The sequence below is a fragment of the Bufo bufo genome, chromosome 10 (genome assembly GCF_905171765.1).
Source record: "Bufo bufo chromosome 10, aBufBuf1.1, whole genome shotgun sequence".
In the NCBI taxonomy this organism is placed as follows: Eukaryota; Metazoa; Chordata; class Amphibia; order Anura; family Bufonidae; genus Bufo; species Bufo bufo.
In genome coordinates, this window is record NC_053398.1 from 71,663,130 (window position 1) to 71,681,917 (window position 18,788).

Below are 18,788 nucleotides of genomic sequence, written 5' to 3' on the forward strand. Positions count from 1 at the left end.
TTAATCAGGATATCAAGATATTGTCCAAAATCTTAGCTAATAGGTTTGCCATTTGTGTTCCTGACCTGATTGGCTCACATCAGGTAGGGTTCATGAGGGGCAGATCAGCAGTAACCAATATACGCAAAGTATTAGCTACTCTAAGTTCAGATAGGGATCTTAAAAATGAGTCCTGTCCAGCGTTGTTGGCAGTTGATGCCGAAAAGGCGTTCGACAATGTTAGCTGGCAATGGCTGGATATGGTACTGGATAGGGTCAATATTACAGGACACTTTAGGAATTTCCTGAAGGCACTCTATGAAAATCCCCAGGCAAGAGTCAATGTACCATTTTTTTTTATCCAAACCAATTACACTTAGTAAGGGTACGCGACAGGGCTGCCCCTTGTCCCCGTTACTCTTCAATTTGGCAATGGAACCCCTGGCGAGATGGTTGATAAAATCGGATATCTTCGAAGGAATCAAAATAGGTAACAAAGTGCTGAAAGTAAGTTGCTTCGCAGATGATATCCTATTATATCTTGGGTCCCCTGAGCTTCAGCTAGATAGTACTCTAGAAGCTCTGAACCTCTATGGGAAGGTCACAGGCTATAAAGTCAACGTGGAGAAAAGCCAGCTACTGCCCCTAGGCCAAAGGCCCCTTGCAGTGAGTCATTTGCAAAACAGGGTAGAACTCCGGAAAGATTATCTGACTTATCTGGGTATTAAGATAGGATGTACTCCGAAGTCAATATATACTTTGAATTATCCCCCTCTCTTCCTAAAAATAGAGAACGAGCTAGAGAAGTGGCAGGATCTACCCTTGTCTTTGTGCGGTAGGGCACACTTGGTTAAAATGGTAAGCTTTCCAAAGCTACTTTATCCACTCCAGACAATTCCACTGCTACTAAAACAAACAGATGTCATGAGGATGCAGAGAGCTTTTAACCGTTTCCTTTAGAAAACTGAGGCCCCGTATTGCCTATGCTAAACTGACGATGCTGAAGGATGAAGGGGGGTTACAGCTACCGAATATCCGTCACTATAACTTGGCATCGCTGTTCAGACATGTGAGAGACTGGGTGTGGGACACTGGTCACTATTCGGCGATTACGATCGAAAAATAACTAGCGGGTCAGGAAAATCTTGAGGCTCTATTACATTCCAAGCTAAGAGACATCCCAGTGTTAGTGAAGCAGTCTATCCTATTAAAAGATACTATAATGGCGTGGAAGGCGATTAGAAAGATTTATGGACTCCCCTATTATCTATCACCCAGATTGCCACTGTAGTCGCTACCGGCGTTCCCCCAGGGCAGAGAGAATATTTTGTTCAGGTCATGGACATGGGCGTAGGAAGCGGGGGGGATGGGGGGGACGGATCCCCCCCAGGAAATGTGTGCGGCGGCGGGGCAGGCACTGAGATGAGCCAGGGCTGGAGATGATAGTTCTCTGCCCCGCCGCCGATGTTCTATTCAGCAGCGCAGTGGAGAAGTCTCTCCCTCCCCCTGTGCTGCTGCCCCCGCCGCTGCCAATAAGAAGAGAGACGGGAGGAGGAGGGGAGGGGCTGTGGCCACTGTGCCACCAATGAAGATAACTGACCTGTAATACAAATACAGGAGGCGGGTGCTGGAATCAAATAGCCGACACCCGACCTCTGTGACAGGGAGCTGCGATCAGCTGCAGTTGAGTTAACCCTTCAGGTGCGGTACCTGAGGGGTTAACTGCCGCTGATCGCAGCTCCCTGTCACAAAGGTCGGGTGTCGGCTATTTGATTCCGGCACCCGCCTCCTGTATTTGTATAAGAAACGTTGGTGGAACAGTGCGCCCCCCCCCCCCCCCAACACCCCAGTATAAGAAACATTGGTGGCTCAGTGGGAAGTGCCAATGAGGGTTAAAAAATAATTAAAAAATTAACTCACCTCCTCCAGTTGTTCAGGAGCTCATCACATGGTCCATTACCATGGTGATGGATCATGTGATGTATCATGTGATGAGCACAGTGATGTCCCCACAGGTCCTTTGACAGGTCCTGAAGAAAGAACAGGAGATGATCAATTGGAGGAGGTGAGTTAATTTTTAAAAATTTTTTAACCCTCATTGGCACTGCCCACTGCGCCACCAATGTTTATTATATTGAGGGGGGCGCACTGCACCACCAATGTTTATTATATTGCGCCACCAATGTTTATTATATTGGGGGGGCGCACTGCGCCACCAATGTTTATTATACTGGGGTGTTGGGGGGGCGCACTGCACCACCAATGTTTATTATATTGGGGGGGCGCACTGTGCCAATGTTTATTATATTAGGGGGGGCGCACTGTGCCAATGTTTATTATATTGGGGGGGGCGCACTGCGCCACCAATGTTTATCATACTGGGGTGTTGGGGGGGGCGCACTGCGCCACCAATGTTTATTATATTGGGGGGGCACTGCGCCACCAATGTTTATTATACTAGGGTGTTGGGGGGCGCACTGCACCACCAATGTTTATTATATTGGGGGGGGCGCTGTCACGAGGGTATCGAGAACCACGCCTGACTCTGTTATACCCGGGGTCAGGAAGTCACAGCGGTTGGTTGCACGCTCTATTTAAGATAGGGCTGTTTTCCTTATGGTACCTTTCTGGGTTTGCTTTGCAAACCCTTTTGGCTCACTCAGGGATCCGTAGCTCCTTCTCCTCAGCTGTTCCTTATCCAGCACTCCCAAACCTCCTTATATTCCTCTCTCACACTTCTCTGGTTGCCAGAGATAGAACTTCCTGCCTGGACATCTATTCTGACCTTCTGGAGCTGTGTTGCTGCGTTCTCTGGTAGTTGGTCCAGAACGCTACCGTCCGGATCCCTGTTGGACCTTTGTGGTCTATTGTGATCGCCCACCTGGGTGTATGTGTTTGTCTGTTTTGTCTGTCCTCTCCCTGGTGTTTCCCTCTTAGTGATAGTGGTGCGGACTAGCGATCCCACCGGCCCGTTCACTATCTAGGGCTCATTTTAGGGAAAGCCAGGGTTTAGGCACGTGATCGCCGCACGGGTGAGAAACCCGTCTAGGGACGTCAGGGCAGTCAGGTGCCAGCCGCAAGATGAGTTAGGGGTCACCACCTTTCCCTCTCCCTTGGGCAGGGCTTTCCCTTTTATCCTCCCTGTGCGTGACGTCGGTCATTACATTATCTCTGGCCCTTATTTTGTTTAGGTAAAAAAAATATATATATATTTTTACCTACTTAGAATCCAGTATGGATCAAATTGCTGCTCTGTCCAAACAATTTCATGGCCTGTCTTTTGAGGTGGCAGGATTGAAGGCGTCGGTCCTCCAGCAACAGCAGCGATTACAACTGCCCGCAAGCCCAGCGGTTGCTACTGGTAACCAGGTTGTTGCGAAACCCAAGGTCCCTTTCCCTGACAGATTTTCTGGGGGAAGGGACAAGTTTTTGACATTCCGTGAGGCCTGTAAGTTAGATTTTAAACTGCGCCCTTACTCCTCTGGTAATGAAGATCAGTGGGTGGGGGTTGTTATTTCCCTGCTGCAGGGGGACCCGCAGTCCTGGGCGTTCTCTTTACCTACTGATTCCCAGGCTCTCCGGTCAGTGGATGAGTTTTTCGGGGCTTTGGGTCTCATATATGACGACTATGACCGAGTCGCACTGGTTGAATCAAGATTACGGAGACTCTTACAAGGAGAGCGGCCGGTAGCGGAGTATTGCTATGAATTCCGTAGGTGGGCTACGGATACCCAATGGAACGACCCGGCTCTCAGGAGTCAGTTCTGCTCTGGGTTATTCGAAAGGGTTAAGGATGCGCTTGCATTATATGAGAACCCCTTTTCCCTTGATGCGGTTATGTCCCTTTCTATCCGTATAGAGAGACGCCTTAGGGACAGGTTGAAAAAACCGGAGCAATTGGTAACCCCTCCCAAGCAGCAATTAGTCTGTACGGACTTAGACGAGCCTATGCAGCTAGGAGGAACTACTCGTCAGGTCCGTCCTCCTGAGGCTTGCCGTAGGCGTGGGGTTTGTTTTTTTTGTGGGGAGAGGGGTCATTTCATTAATGTCTGTCCTTCTTTCCTCAGAAACAAAAGACCGTCGGAAAAACTACTAACCCCAGGCTGTGTGGAGGATGTCAGCCGGGGGGGTATACGTTTCCTCCATACGTACATCGCAATTTGTGTTGCCAGCGGTTATTATTTTTGGTGATAAGACGGAGACTATTTCTTTCTTTCTAGACAGTGGAGCAGGGGTAAATTTGATAGATGCCCATTTTGCCCGCACTATGGGTTTGTCTCTCTGTACGTTACAGAGACCCATTCCCATATTCGCTATTGATTCTGCTCCCCTGTCTCAGAGAAACCTCACCCACATTGTTCATAATTTACACCTTCGGGTAGGGGACCACCATAACGAGATGCTTTCAGGTTATGTTCTGGAGGGGCTTCCCACTCCGGTAGTGCTGGGTCTTCCCTGGTTGGTAGCGCACAATCCAGTAGTGGATTGGCAGGCCAGGGAGATATTGGAGTGAAGTGAGCAGTGCAGAGAAAATTGCTTAAATAGCAATTGCTTAGTCGCCTCCACAACTACCCTACCTACATTTATTTCGAATTTTGAGGATGTTTTTTCTGAAAAGGGTTGTCAGAAGTTACCACCTCATCGTCCTTATGATTGCCCGGTTAACCTTATTCCCGGCGCAAAATTACCCAAGACCAGGTTATATAATCTTTCGGGTCCAGAGAGACAAGCCATGAAAGATTATATCTCCGAGAGCTTGGGTAAGGGACACATCAGACCATCTTCTTCACCCATGGCTGCAGGGTTTTTCTTTGTTAAAAAGAAAGATGGGGGCCTGCGTCCTTGCTTATATTTTCGCGAATTAAATCGGATAACCATCCGAGACCCATACCCTCTTCCTCTCATTCCTGACCTGTTTAACCAGATTGCGGGTGCTAGGTGGTTCTCCAAACTTGATCTTAGGGGGGCCTACAATCTGATTCGTATTAAGGAGGGGGATGAGTGGAAGACAGCGTTTAACACCCCTGAGGGGCATTATGAAAATCTAGTTATGCCTTTCGGTCTGACCAATGCTCCTGCCGTCTTTCAACATTTCGTTAATGACATTTTTAGTCATCTAATCGGCAGGTTTGTGGTAATATACCTAGATGATATTTTAATTTATTCGTCTGATCTGAAAACAAATGAGGTGCATGTCAGACAAGTACTGCAGGTCCTACGGACGAATGAATTATATGCTAAAATTGAAAACTGTGTCTTCGCCGTTCAGGAGATACAATTCCTAGGTTATTTTTTATCTGCTTCAGGTTTCCGTATGGATCCTAGGAAGGTCCAGGCAATTTTAGATTGGGATCTTCCTGAGAACCTCAAAGCACTACAACGGTTCTTGGGCTTCGCGAATTTCTATAGGAAATTCATTAAAAATTATTCACTTATTGTAAAACCGCTTACTGACATGACTAGAAAAGGGACTGATTTTTCTAAATGGTCTGACGCCGCTAAAGTTGCTTTTTCCTCTCTGAAAGAGAGGTTTACCTCAGCACCAGTACTATTCCAACCTGATGTCTCTCAGCCTTTTATTGTTGAAGTCGATGCGTCAGAGGTGGGAGTGGGGGCGGTGCTTTCTCAGGGTCCGTCTCCTGGCAAATGGCGTCCTTGTGCTTTCTTTTCTAAAAAAAACTATCTGCAGCAGAAAAGAACTACGATATTGGCAATAGGGAACTATTAGCTATTAAACTTGCGTTTGAAGAATGGCGTCACTTCTTAGAGGGGGCAGTCCACCCCGTCACTGTGATTACGGACCACAAAAATCTTCTGTACCTCGAATCAGCTAAGCGTCTCACCCCTAGACAGGCTAGGTGGTCGCTATTTTTTACCAGGTTTAACTTTGTGATTACCTATCGTCCTAGGGCAAAGAACACCAAGGCTGATGCACTATCTCGTTGTTTCCCTGGAGAGGGTAATGTGAGTGATCCGGTGCCCATTCTTCAAAGAGGAGTGGTTGTTTCTGCGGTACACTCTGTTTTGGAGGGGAAGGTGTTAGAGGCCCAGGGGGACGCCCCGGTCTCTTGCCCCTCAGAGAAATTGTTTGTACCGTTGAACCTACGTTTTGAATTATTAAAGGAACATCATAGTTCGGCACTTGCTGGGCACCCGGGTAGTAAAGCAACCTTGGAGCTATTGTCTCGTCGTTTTTGGTGGCCAAGGTTGCTTCAGGATGTATTGGATTTTGTGTCTTCTTGTTCTACCTGTGCGCTCGCAAAAGTTTCACATACACGTCCTGCAGGGTCTCTATTACCACTCGTCATTCCCAATAGACCGTGGACACATCTGTCAATGGATTTTATCACTGACTTACCTTTGTCTGCGGGTAAAACTGTTATTTTGGTAGTAGTGGACAGGTTTAGCAAAATGGTACACTCATTGCGTTACCCGCACTACCTAATGCTAAGATTCTTGCTCAGGTATTCGTCAGTGAAATCGTGAAGCTTCACAGGGTCCCCTCCGATGTTGTTTCGGATCGGGGTACCCAGTTTATTTCTAAATTTTGGAAAGCTTTTTGTTCCCGTTTGGGGGTACACTTGTCCTTTTCCTCAGCTTTCCATCCTCAGTCGAATGGACAGACTGAGCGTACCAACCAAAACCTTGAGACATATCTAAGATGTTTTGTGTCTGAAAACCAAGAGTTGTGGTCATCATATTTACCGTTAGCTGAGTTTGCCATAAATAATCGTCATCAGGAATCCACTGGCAAGTCACCATTTCTTGGTGCATATGGTTTTCATCCCCAATTCTGTACTTTCAAAGAGGGGGGGTCTTCTGGGGTTCCCGAAGAGGAACGGTTTTCGTCATCTCTTTCATCGGTATGGCAGAAGGTGCAAGCTAACTTGAAAAATATGGGAGGCAAATGCAAATGCATGGCTGATAAGAGACGGTCGCCAGGTCCGGACCTAGGAGTGAATGACTATTTGTGGTTGTCTACTAGGAATATTAAATTGAAGGTTCCCTCTTGGAAACTGGGTCCTAGGTTTATTGGCCCTTACAAAATTGTAGCCATCATCAACCCCGTGGCTTTTCGCCTGGAGTTACCTCAGACTTTTAAAATTCATAATGTTTTTCATAAGTCGTTACTCAAAAAATATGTTCCACCTCTAGAACCGTCACCGCTGCCACCCCCTTCTGTTGTCGTGGATGGTAATCTAGAATTTCAGATATCCAAAATTGTTAATTCTCGTCGGGTCCGCCGCTCTCTTCAATATCTGGTGCATTGGAGAGGTTACGGTCCCGAGGAAAGAATGTGGGTTCCTGAGTCTGAGGTAAACGCCGACAGGCTAGTTCGGGTTTTTCATGCCTCTCATCCTGAGAGACCTGGTCCTGAGGGTATCGAGAACCACGCCTGACTCCGTTATAACCGGGGTCAGGAAGTCGCAGCGGTGTGCTGCACGCTCTATTTAAGATAGGGCTGTTTTCCTTATGGTAGCTTTCTGGGTTTGCTTTGCAAACCCTTTTGGCTCACTCAGGGATCCGTAGCTCCTTCTCCTCAGCTGTTCCTTGTCCAGCACTCCCAAACCTCCTTATATTCCTCTCTCACACTTCTCTGGTTGCCAGAGATAGAACTTCCTGCTTGGACATCTATTCTGACCTTCTGGAGCTGTGTTGCTGCGTTCTCTGTTAGTTGGTCCAGAACGCTACCCTCCGGATCCCTGTTGGACCTTTGTGGTCTATTGTGATCGCCCACCTGGGTGTATGTGTTTGTCTGTTTTGTCTGTCCTCTCCCTGGTGTTTCCTTCTTAGTGATAGTGGTGCGGACTAGCGATTCCACCGGCCCGTTCACTATCTAGGGCTCATTTTAGGGAAAGCCAGGGTTTAGGCACGTGATCGCCGCACGGGTGAGGAACCCGTCTAGGGACGTCAGGGCAGTCAGGTGCCAGCCGCAAGGTGAGTTAGGGGTCACCACGTGACGTCGGTCATTACAGGCGCACTGCGCCAATGTTTATTATATTGGGGGGCGCACTGCACCACCATTGTTTATTATACTGGGGTGTTGGGGGGGCGCACTGCACCACCAATGTTTATTATATTGGGGGGGCCCACTGCGCCACCAATGTTTATTATACTGGGGTGTTGGGGGGGCGCACTGCGCGACCAATGTTTATCATACTGGGGTGTTGGGGGGGGCGCACTGCGCCACCAATGTTTATTATACTGTGGTGTTGGGGGGGTGCACTGCACCACCAATGTTTATTATATTGGGGGGCGCACTGCGCCAATGTTTATTATATTGGGGGGCGCACTGTGCCACCAATGTTTATTATACTGGGGTGTTGGGGGGGCGCACTGCGCCTTCAATGTTTATCATACTGGGGTGTTGGGGGGGGCGCACTGCGCCACCAATGTTTATTATATTGACCTTCTACCAAGCCTTCTGTATTAAAGAGTGCTATTATTTTCCCTTATAACCATGTTATAAGGGAAAATAATACAGTGAATAGACTTTCATCCTAGCAACCGTGCGTGAAAATCGCACCGCATCCGCACTTGCTTGCGATTTTCACGCAGCCCCATTAACTTCTATGGGGCCTGCGTTGCGTGAACATACATAGAGCATGCGTGAACAACATAGAGCATGCTGCGATTTTCACGCAATGCACAAGTGATGCGTGAAAATCACCGCTCATGTGAACAGCCCCATAGAAATGAATGGGTCCAGATTTAGTGTGGGTGCATTCCGGTATTTTGAATGCCAGATCTGGCACTAATACATTCCTATGGGGAAAAATGCTGGATCCGGCATTCAGGCAAATCTTCATTTTTTTTCGCCGGAGATAAAACCGTAACATGCCAAGGTTTTATCTTTTGCCTGATCAGTCAAAATGACTGAACTGAAGACAGTCTGATGCATCCTGAACGGATTACTCTCCATTCAGAATGCATGGGGATATGCCTGATCAGTTATTTTCTGGTATAGAGCCCCTAGGATGAAACTCAGCGCGGGAAATGAAAAACGCTAGTGTGAAAGTACCCTAAAATATTACGTTTAAATCCTCCTTTCCCAATTTTACATATAAAATATATAAACAATAAATAAACATATTACATAGTGCTGTCCAAACTTTTAAATTATTAAAAAATATCTCCTATGCGGTGAACATTCGCCATTTTTTAGTCACCTTGTCACCCCAAAAAATAGGATAGGACTGTTCTATTATGGGCCGAATGTTTCATAAAATGCGAAATGCACGCGGCTTTTTTTGGTGTTTTTTTTTTGCGCGGTATTGAGTATCGCAATACTTTTTTATGGTGACGAAAGCGAATCAAAATTTGGGTATCAAAACAACCCTACGCCGATCTGATCGGCGTAGCGTTGTCACGATACCAAAATTTTGATTCGGTTTCGATTTGGCGACTAAAAATTTGATTTGGCTCCTAAATTTTTCAGTTCAGGAGCCAATGGCTACTAGGTATTTTTTTTAGTCTGGAGCACTGTGAGCGCTTCCATTGTGGAAGCGAAGCGCTCATCTCCATATTGATCTGTTTGTATCGCCGTCCTCAGGACAGCGATACAAACAGAAGGCTGCGGAGGAGCAGGGCAGGGAGGTGTGTCCCTTTCCTGTTCCTCTGATAGGCAGCCTATCAGAGGCCGGAAGGGCGGCGCGATCCGCCTGAGCCGTACAGCGCTGGAGTCGGGACACAGTGACAGGCCGGAAGAGACCTGCATCGCATCGCTCTAAAGAGGTAAGTATAAGTGTTAATTATTATTATTTTTTATATATACAATACTTTTTTTTTCTGGCACATTATTGGGGGGGGCTATTACTGGCACTTGATTGGGGGGCTATTACTGCCACTTGATTGGGGGGGCTATTACTGGCACTTGATTGGGGGGGCTATTACTGGCACTTGATTGTGGGGGCTATTACTGGCACATGATTGGGGGGGGTATTACTGGCACATGATTGGGGGGGCTATTACTGGCACATGATTGGGGGGGCTATTACTGGCACATGATTGGGGGGTCTATTACTGGCACATGATTGGGGGGGCTATTACTGGCACATGATTGGGGGGCTATTACTGGCACATGATTGGGGGGCTATTACTGGCACATGATTGGGGGGGCTATTACTGGCACATGATTGGGGGGGCTGTTATTACTGGCACATGATTTGGGGGGGGCTGTTATTACTGGCACATGATTAGGGGGGCTGTTATTACTGGCTGATGAGAGGCACTGGGGGGCTGATGAGAGGCACTGGGGCTCTTATCTGAGGTCTGATTGGGGGTCATTCATATTGGGGTCTGAGCTGAGGTGTGATCTGAGGTCTTATTAACATTGGGGATCTTATTGGGGCTGTTAGCTGAGGTCTGATTAACATTGGGGGTCTGAATGGTGGTCTGACCTGAGGTGTAATGAAAAATATTTTTCTCTTATTGTGCCCACTTCCAGCCCGGAGCTGAGCTGCCCAGAGCACTGATCCGGAGCAGCTTGGAGAAAAAGGCCTCACAGTCTCCCACACTCCTTCTGCCCGGCCAAGCCAGCCAGCACCCCTGAGGCCAAGCCAGCCAGCACCCCTGAGGCCAAGCCAGCCAGCACCCCTGAGTCTTCAGAACTGTAAGTGTGTGTGGGGGGGGGGGGGGCGTTCACACACACACACTTAAAATGTAACAATATAAACAACTCGCAGTTTACTGAATAAGAATATACCCGGCGAGCAAAAATGCTGTCCCCCCCAGATTTTTTGGGGTTCCTACACCCATGGTCATGGAGGGACAAAAACATAATGAGACTTAAAAATCTACTACACACTACTGATCTCCATTGGTTGCCCTGGGACCAAGTAAAAATACAGTATGAGTTACATGATGCCCATTATCTCCCCTATCAGAAAATTAAAAGCTATTGTAAGGCTCAGGCGAATACTGTTGGTGATTCGGAGAGACTGGCATGGTTTGCGGCTCTGCTAGGCAGGGATGGTTCCCACATGTACCTCTCAGAATTACACCACAAACTACATAACTTTCATCTTGTCCTTGGACGCATTTGTCCATGGACTTTATTACGGACCTGCCGAGTTCCTCCGGGAGAACAGTGATTTTGGTGGTAGTCGACCGTTTCAGTAAAATGTCTCACTTTATACCACTAACAAATCTGCCTAACGCTAAGACTCTTGCGCAGATTTTTGTGGATAATATTGTGAAATTGCATGGTATTCCTTCGGATGTGGTCTCTGATAGGGGCACGCAATTTGTCTCCAGGTTTTGGAGGGTATTCTGCTCTCGACTTGGCATTCAACTTTCTTTCTCGTCGGCTTTTCATCCACAGTCGAATGGTCAGACGGAGCGTACCAATCAAAACCTGGAGACGTACTTGAGGTGCTTTGTTGTTGAGAATCAGGAGGACCGTTCTTGTCCTTAGCAGAATTTGCATTGAATAACCGTAGGCAGGAGTCCACGAGTAAGTCGCCATTTTTTGGCGCATACGGTTTCCATCCTCAGTTTGGTACCTTTTCTGGGTCTGGTTCCTCCGGGATGCCAGAGGAGGAGAGATTCTCGTCTGCCTTATCCTCCATCTGGCGGAGGATTCAAGGGAATTTGGAGAGGATGGGTGAGAGGTATAAACGAATGGCTGACAGGAGACGTGTGACTGGTCCGGACCTGCTAGTGGGTGATCTGGTGTGGTTGTCCACTAAGAATATCAAGTTGAGAGTGCCATCTTGGAAACTGGGCCCAAGATCTCCAGGATCTCCAGGATTCTCGACTCGAGAGTTCTGCGGGGTTCCCTCCAGTACCTGGTGCACTGGAGGGGATACGGTCCTGAGGAGAGGATGTGGGTTCCGGCGTCAGATGTCAACGCCAGCCGACTGGTGAGGGCCTTTCATAGGTCCCATCCGGATAAGGTTGGTCCAGGGTGTCCGGAGGTCACCCGTAGAAGGGGGGGTACTGTCATGCCCCACTCTGACGATGTGCGGAGGTCGGCCAGGATTGCAGCACGAGTTTAGTGTTTGTTTTGGAGTCGTGCTGGATCCGCCCCTCATCAGGTGCACTGGGTGGAGTCATTAGTTTAAATAGCTCCTCAGCCCAGTGCCCTGAGCGGATTATACTCATCATTGTGGTCTAAAAAGCTAGGAAGGAAGGTTGGCTGTCTGTTCCACCTCAGGAAGATAAGTGTTGTTTCTAGTTGGTTGTTTTGTGTCATCTATCCTATCCAGGTTCTGTGCGAGCAGGCTGCTCCTATCTCCCCACTTCACCATCTCAGGGAGTTCAGGGTTTTGTCAGCCTAGGCACGGGGACACCTCACACCTACCTTAAAGGTCTGTAGGTGGGCTGAGCAGTGCAGAGAAAGAGGTCAGGGATTTGCTAGGAGGTGACCCTTCCCCTGTCTCTCGCCCAGAGCCTGGTTGGTGCGTTATCTGTGATACTGAGTGCACGCCTGCCGTGACACACGCTCAGTGTTTTCCGTCTATTGAAATTTTCATGGAGGCTGCCATATTGATTTTCTGAAGGCAGCCCTTTTGATTTGCAGTTTAACAGAGCTGTCATTTCAATGGATAAGAAAGGTTGGGAAGGGTTTGGATTGCAACCACAGAAGTCAGCATGGACGAAGCCTAGTCTCTGAGCACTATTGTTTAAAGCTGCATTAAAATTCTGGGTTAGAAACTACTTTTGGATTCCTGGAGCAGGTAGGGCAGTTGCTGAGGTGCTAAGTACATTGAGTACTAGCACAGAACTTTGATTGGACAACAGGTGCATTCTCATTGTGCCAACTCCAAAAATACATAAAAGGTATGTTATCTCATGATAGGTGTTGAGTTGCAGATGCTAAACTGAACTTCTCCTTCATTGCAGTGGCCAAAAAGCAAAAGCCAGAAAAGACATTGCTCCGTCGGTGACTGCTTCCTTCCCCCATGTTGCAACAGGGGGCAAAGAGGGGTACTCTCGAAGTTCATATGGCTATACCGTCAGAAATAGATAAGAAGGTTTTTGTGTTTTGGGCCTGTTATTAGTCGCTGGACAGTATTCCAATCTGCACAGAAATGCCATTTTTCCGTCAAACAAATCTTTCCATAAACTGACACCTTCGTTTGACACAAACAAAAACGCACCCTTACCTGTGGATTGGCACCATACCTGTTCATGTGCATGGATCCACACCTGATTGAAGAATGAAGAATCATGGCTGCTGCCAGGGATTAAGACAGCAAGGGCCCTTTGTGGTGTCTTCATCCATGGATGCTGAAGGGTTCCATTCTGACACGCTCAGTGTTCCGTCTATTGAAATTTTCATGAAGGCTGCCATATTAATTTTCTGGAGGCAGCCATTGTAATTTCCAGTTAAACAGAGCTGTCATTTCAATGGATAAGAAATGTTGGGAAGGGTTTGGATTGCAACCACAGAAGTCAGCATAGACGAAGCCTAGTCTCTGAGCACTATTGTGCATTAAAGTTGCATTACAATTCTGGATTAGAACCTACTTTTGGATTCCTGGAGCAGGTAGGGCAGTTGCAGAGGTGCTAAGTACATTAAGTACTAGCACAGAACTTTGATGGGACAACAGGTACATTCTCATTGTGCCAACTCCAAAAATACATAAAAGGTATGTTATCTCATGATCGGTGTTGAGTTGCAGATGCTAAACTGATCTGCACCTTCATTGCTGTGGCCAAAAAGCAAAAGCCAGAAATGACATTGCTTCTTCGGAGACTGCTACCTTCCCCCATGTTGAAACAGGGGGTAAAGAACGGTACTCTCGAAGTTCATATGGCCATACCGTTAGAAACAGATAAGAAGGTTTTTGTGCTTTGGGCCTGCTAATAGTCGCTGGACAGTATTCTAATTTGCACAGAAATGCCATTTTTCCGTCAAACAAATCTTTCCATAAACTGACACCTTCGTTTGACACAAACAAAAACGCGCCCTTACCTGTGGATTGGCACCATACCTGTTGATGTGCATGGATCCACACCTGATTGAAGAATGAAGAATCATGGCTGCTGCCAGGGATTAAAACAGCAAGGGCCCTTTGTGGTGTCATCATCCATGGATGCTGAAGGGTTCCATTATGACACGCTCAGTGTTCCTTCAATTGAAATTTTCATGGAGGCTGCCATATTGATTTTCTGGAGGCAGCCATTGTGATTTGCAGTTAAACAGAGCTGTCATTTCAATGGATAAGAAATGTTGACTTTCTCACACCACACAAAAACAAAAGTTTTAGATTTTAGAAAAACTGACTTTTCTAAAATTAGATTAGTGGTATATGAGTCCCTATCAGATTGGAAAAGCTTCATTGGAGTCCAGGAGAAATGGGACTACTTAAAAGAGGCACTATTGAAGGCAACAGAAAATTGCATTAGCCTTGTCAGTAAAAGCAAAAAAAGGAAAAGACCACTGTGGTACTCAGCAGAAGTGGCCAAAATCATTAAAAACAAAAAGATAGCATTTAGGAATTATGAAAAAAAAAAAAACCGAGGATGACAGGCTAATTTACAATATTAGGCAGAGAGAGGCCAAACAAGTTATAAGAGCTTCGAAAGCATAGGCAGAAGAGAAATTAGCTCAGTCAGGGAAAAAAGGCGATAAGGCATTCTTCAAATACATAAATGAAAAAAGGAAACTAAAACAAGGAATTACAAAATTAAAAACAAAAGAAGGAAGGTATATGGAAGAAGATAAAGAACTAGCTGACTGCCTCAATGAATACTTCTGTTCAGTCTTTACAAAGGAAAATGAAGGAAAAGGACCTCAGTTAGGAAAGAAGACTAATGAATCTTTTGATGCATGTGTCTTTACAGAGGAAGAGGTTCTACGTCAGCTGTCTAAAATCAATACAAATAAGTCACAGGGGCCTGATGGGATACACCCAAAGCTATTAAAAGAGCTCAGCGGTGAACTAGCAAAACCATTAACAGATTTAATTAATCAATCACTGGCAACGGGAGTCGTCCCAGAAGATTCGAAATTAGCAAATGTTGTGCCGATTCACAAAAAAGGTAGTAGGGAGGAATCGGGCAACTATAGGCCAGTAAGCCTGACATCAATAGTGGGGAAATTAATGGAAACAATACTTAAGGAGAGGATTGTGGAACATCTAAAATCCCATGGATTGAAAGATGAAAAACAGCATGTGTTTACTTCAGGGAGATCATGTCAAACTAATCTTATTGATTTTTTTGATTGGGTGACTAAAATAATAGATGGCGGAGGTGCAGTAGACATCGCTTATCTAGACTTCAGTAAGGCTTTCGATACTGTCCCACACAGAAGGCTTATCAATAAATTGCAGCCTTTGGGCTTGGACTCCCATATTGTTGAATGGATTAGGCAGTGGCTGAGGGACAGGCAACGGAGGGTTGTAGTCAATGAAGTATATTCAGACCAAGGTCTTGTTACCAGTGGGGTACCTCAGGGATCTGTTCTGGGACCCATATTGTTTAATATCTTTATCAGTGAAATTGCAGAAGGCCTCGATGGTAAGGTGTGTCTTTTTGCTGATGACACAAAGATTTGTAACAGGCTTGATGTTCCTTGAGGGATACACCAAATGGAAAAGGATTTAGGAAAACTAGAGGAATGGTCAAAAATCTGGCAACTAAAATTTTATGTGGATAAGTGCAAAATAATGCACCTGGGGCGTAAAAACCCAAGAGCAGAATATAAAATCAGTGATACAGTCCTAACCTCAGTATCTGAGGAAAGGGATTTAGGGGTCATTATTTTAGAAGACTTAAAGGTAGGCAGACAATGTCATAGAGCAGCAGGAAATGCTAGCAGAATGCTTGGGTGTATAGGGAGAGGAATTACCAGTAGAAAGAGGGAGGTGCTCATGCCGCTCTACAGAGCACTAGTGAGACTTCATTTGGAGTATTGTGCTCAGTACTGGAGACCATATCTCCAGAAGGATATTGATACTTTGGAGAGAGTTCAGAGAAGAGCTACTAAACTGGTACATGGATTGCAGGATAAAACTTACCAGGAAAGATTAAAGGACCTTAACATGTATAGCTTGGAAGAAAGAAGAGACAGAGGGGATATGATAGAAACTTTTAAATACATAAAGGGAATCAACAAGGTAAAAGAGGAGAGAATATTTAAAAGAAGAAAAACTGCTACAAGAGGACATAGTTTTAAATTAGAGGGGCAAATGTTTAAAAGTAATATCAGGAAGTATTACTTTACTGAGAGAGTAGTGGATGCATGGAATAACCTTCCTGCAGAAGTGGTAGCTGCAAATACAGTGAAGGATTTTAAGCATGCATGGGATAGGCATAAGGCAATCCTTCATATAAGATAGGGCCAGGGGCTATCCATAGTACTCAGTATATTGGGCAGACTAGATAGGCCAAATGGTTCTTATCTGCTGACACATTCTATGTTTCTATGTTGGGAAGGGTTTGGATTGCAACCACAGAAGTCAGCATGGACAAAGCCTAGTTTCTGAGCACTATTGTTTAAAGCTACATTAAAATACTGGGTTAGAACCTACTTTTGGATTCCTGGAGCAGGTAGGGCAGTTGCAGAGGTGCTAAGTACATTGAGTACTAGCACAGAACTTTGATTGGACAACAGGTGCATTCTCATTGTGCCAAATCCAAAAATACATAAAAGGTATGTTATCTTATGATAGGTGTTGAGTTGCAGATTCTATACTGATCTGCACCTTCATTGCTGTGGCCAAAAAGCAAAAGCCAGAAATGACATTGCTTCTTCGGTGACTGCTACCTTCCCCCATGTTGAAACAGGGGGTAAAGAGGGGTACTCTCGAAGTTCATATCGCCATACCGTCAGAAACAGATAAGAAGGTTTTTGTGTTTTGGGCCTGCTAATAGTCGCTGGACAGTATTCTAATTTGCACAGAAATGCAATTTTTCCGTCAAACAAATCTTTCCATAAACTGACACCTTCGTTTGACACAAACAAAAACGCGCCCTTACCTGTGGATTGGCACCATACCTGTTGATGTGCATGGATCCACATCTGATTGAAGAATGAAGAATCATGGCTGCTGCTAGGGATTAAAACAGCAAGGACCCTTTGTGGTGTCATCATCCATGGATGCTGAAGGGTTCCATTATGACACGCTCAGTGTTTTCCGTCTATTGAAATTTTCATGGAGGCTGCCATTTTGATTTGCAGTTTAACAGAGCTGTCATTTCAATGGATAAGAAATGTTGGGAAGGGTTTGGATTGCAACCACAGAAGTCAGCATGGACGAAGCCTAGTGTCTGAGCACTATTGTTTAAAGCTGCATTAAAATTCTGGGTTAGAACCTACTTTTGGATTCCTGGAGCAGGTAGGGCAGTTGCAGAGGTGCTAAGTACATTGAGTACTAGCACAGAACTTTGATTGGACAACAGGCGCATTTTAATTTTACCAGCTACAAAAATCCATAAAAGATATGGTATCTCATGAGAGGTGGTGAGTTGCAGACGCTACACTGATCTGCACCTGCATTGCAGTGGCGAAAAAGCAAGAACCAGAAAAGACATAGCTCCGTCGGTGGCTGATTCCTTCCTCCACGTTGCAACAGCGGATAAAGAGAGGTACTCTTGGATTTTATTTGGCCATACCGTCAGAAACAGATAAGAAGGTTTTTGTATTCTGGGCCTGCCAATAGATGCTGGACAGTAATCTCATCTGCACAGAAATGCAATTTTTCCGTCAAACAAATCTTTCCATAAAATTACATCTTCGTTTCACATAAACAAAAACGCGCCCTTACCTGTGGATTGGCACCATACCTGTTGATGTGCATGGATCCACATCTGTCAGACGTCCCGGGGAGCCAGTAGTGGGGGTGAGGAACCCACCGGCAGTAAGCAGCTCTCAGCCCAGAAACGTGGTACAAGTTTAGGGATAATCCAAGAGGGGTAGTCAATGTCCAATCCGGGTCGAGGCAGGCAGCGAAGGTTCAAGGCGGAAGACAGTCCAAGGGTCAGTAACTGGGAAGGATACAAAGAAATAACAGGCAAATAGGAGGATACGCAGGGAGGCTAGGTGTTCACCATAAGGTGGAATAACTCAGCAATGAGCCAGAGCTCAGGCCAGGTCTTTATAGCCAGGGAAGGTAGGAACCACCCCCTGGTCCCCAAGGCAACCAGGAGGCCTCCCACCCCGGGAACCAATGGCAGGCGAGGAAGGTGGAAGGTGTGTACTGGGAACCTCCCCCAGCAAAGCTCACACCTGACAGCCGGATAATGCAGGAACGCTATGCACCCGGGAATGCGCGTGCAGCCTGCGTACTGCGCACACGCCGCGCACCCGCACCTCGGGCACCAGGTGTTCTACCGAGCTGAAGGGGAACCCGTGCCCTGCGCCGTGCCCGTGGTCCCCGAGTAGGGGTAACACCCCCTGCTTCCTGACAGAGCCCCCCACCAAGGAGCGGCCTCCGGACGCGACCCTGGGAAGGCCTCTCGGGGTGAGCCCGATGGAACGCTTGCACCTTGGCGGCCGCATGGACATTCCCCAAGGGCTCCCAGGAACGCTCCTCGGGACCGTACCCCTTCCAGTGGATGAGATACTCTAGGACCCCACGCCGGCGGCGGGAGTCTAGGATCTCCTGGACTTCGTACTCGTCATCGTTATTCACCTGGATGGGAGGTGGTGGAGCAGGCGCCCGGTCGGGGAACAGGTTGGCACGGTGTGGTTTCATCAAGGACACGTGGAATACCGGGTGGATTCCCAGGGAAGTAAGCAACCGGAGCTTGGCTGCAACGTTGTTGACCATACTCACGATCTCGAAGGGACCAAGATAACGGGGTCCCAGTTTTCAGGAGGGACAGGACAGCTTGAGGTGCTGTGTGGAAAGCCA